Source organism: Anopheles darlingi, chromosome 2 (genome assembly GCF_943734745.1).
Source record: "Anopheles darlingi chromosome 2, idAnoDarlMG_H_01, whole genome shotgun sequence".
Taxonomy (NCBI): domain Eukaryota; kingdom Metazoa; phylum Arthropoda; class Insecta; order Diptera; family Culicidae; genus Anopheles; species Anopheles darlingi.
This window is the reverse complement of record NC_064874.1, coordinates 52,634,007-52,636,902: the sequence shown is the minus strand read 5'-3', so window position 1 is coordinate 52,636,902 and position 2,896 is coordinate 52,634,007.

Here is a 2,896-nt window from a genome sequence, read left to right as displayed (position 1 = left end):
TTTATATAGAGGACTGTATAACTCACTGCTTGTCTGCTTGTAGAATTGCTACTACTGCTGCTTGCTAAGATGTGTTCTAATGCAGTTTAATGCTCTTTAATGTATTTTTCGAATGGTGGTCGTTCCGAAACGTGTTTCACTTTTAGGTGGAATTTTGTTCTAGATTTGACCAACTAAATTGTGAGAATATGTATCTTTTTCTTTTTCAATAAAGATGAATCATGTAAAATACGCTTACAGCAAAATATATGATACTAAATTGTTAATCCACAAATAGGAATATAATGGATGACACACATTTTCAATACATCCAGTAATGCTTTCCACAAAAAAGTAATACTGTTGCAAAATGGTTAAATTTTTAGCTTATATTTAGCCATACCATATGAGCCATACCAAAAATATTTTAAATTTAATTATAATGCTTTTAAATAACATTTTCACTTTATGCCTTTATGTTTGAGCTTAATTTTAACAAGTTTTATTGAATTTCAAGCTTGAGCTGTTAATTGTTGCAATACCAAAATGATTACAAAAAAATCACGCTTCTCTATAGATAACGAACTATATCGACCATTTATAAACATAACGATTCATTTTATAAGATTATTTATAAAATCAAACATTAAGATCAGTTAGTTTTCAATAGCAACCGTAGAATGCATTAAAAAAAATCATTCAACTATTTTGATAACGTTAATAGAAATTTTACAAATTATCGTCCTTTACCTTTCGATTATTTTCAGCTTTTCTCGGTTAATGCTACCAAGTCTTCCGATTGCATAACACCGACCATGCATACAGCACATTCACGAATGCTGTGATGCGATAATGGTCTCTGGCTACTTGCCCGAATGAAAGTAACTGCTGTTAGCCGTATATAGTCCGTCTCGCGGAGTAACTTCAATCCCATTCGGATCTCTGAGTGGCTTCTCTGTTTTATACAAAACATTTACCACAAGCTAAGGATTGGTAGGGAACCTGTTATACCTGTACCGTCACTATCGTGTTTCGGTACAACCAGGAAACCGAATCATCAAATCAATGTGGCTTTAACGGGAGTTTGGCAGTCGCTTGAGTGTGTCTACAGCAGACGTTCTTCCACAAAATAACATTCACCTTTTACGTATTGTCTGCTAACAACATAAAGTTTCAATAATTCGTCAAAACAAAAACGAGCTTTCATAGACCTGCGTAACAACATTCAAATATATATATCATTTATTACAAATTTCATGTTGAATGTCCTTAATGTACAAACATACATAATTATATTTCACATGTTCTTATGTAATGGGTCTTTTCATTTTTGTTTTATTATTAAATTAATATATTTTAAAATTATTCCATTAAACGAAAGATAATTAAAAAATACCTCCGCGATCTTATTTGAGTAAGGACTTTATTGAAGTATGGCTACATGAACAAGGCTAGGTGCTTTTGCAATGTTATATTGGAAACCATCCCTCCATTACTTAATCCAAAGATAGTGTAAGGGGCATTATTACCGCGAGCTATGTGGAACGAATTCCTGCAAAAAACAACTAGTTTCCAATATACTTCCTATAACATTGGTAGTTACACTTTAGGTGTCCTCATTAGCTGTCCAAATCAACATGGTTGAATGTGCTCATGCATGTCGTGTTCCTCTAACACGCGCCATGCTAACCATAGAAGTATTATTTGGAAAAAAAACAGTGTCGAACATGGTGCGTGTTTCGCTCAAACTTGGATGATGCTACCCATGCGTAATAACAGCTTTGCTTCTTGCTTCATATATAAACTGGTATCCATAAATATTATAATACTACATATACTTCCCACAAAATGTTTATGCAACTTTGCATGGCTCTTAGAGATTGTAATTCTATTACTTCGTTGAACGATCCATTATGGAATGGTTGGATTATCCACAAATGTATGACGGCCTAGTTAACTAAAAACAGTATCTGCCATGTTCATGCGAATAGGATGTATGGTTTCAACGGAGAACCAATATGGTATAACTTAAATGTGTATATCTTAAATATCACCTATCGACCCATCGTGGAAAAGTTTTTTTCAATCTTGCAATTTTCGTGCTTGCTCTTGTTTTCGTAATTGCAAAGAGCGGTGGAAAAACATTATGTACCAGGGTTACTTGTTTTTATTTTAAGAAAATTTATCATGCGAGAATACTCGAGAAGAAAGGACTTCAATCGCAAACGTGATTTCAACGCATCGTTAACGCGAACCAAATTGAATTCCAAGCGACTTTTACCAACCGAATTGGAGAATTTACCGACAGAATTGCAATGATATATATAGATATACAGTATGAAAAAAAAGTTTATCCACCCCTGCATGAATTTAACGTTTTGGCTGTTTTCTCCAAACAACTAAGTCCCAAAATTCATATATCAATAGTTTTGTTTTTTATTCTTCATTATTTTGCTTTTTACTTTTTTCCAAAAGACCCACTAGAAAAAAAGATATCACAAAAATAGTAGAGAAAGGTACGACAAAAAAGTTTATCCACCCCATACCAAAAATTTAGGTTTTCTCTTCAAAATAGTCAAATAATATTTTTATTTCTCTCCATTTCAATGATGCAGTTTAGTGCCTTAACCTCATGCGCATCTTTTAAGACCCTTTCGATGATTCTATCGCCTAAAATAATGGAGTTATGCACCTAAGAAGTACCTAACAAACTAATAGTTGTTCATTTCTTAGAAATGTTCATAGAGCCATTTTTAAATGAATCAGTTGTCTATATAACTTGGTGCATAACTCCAACTCATGCACATCTTTTAAGACCCTATTGATGGTTCTATCCATCAATAGGGTCTTAAAAGATGTGCATGAGATTAAGGCGCTAAACTGCATCCTTGAAATGGAGACAAAAAATTCTTATTTG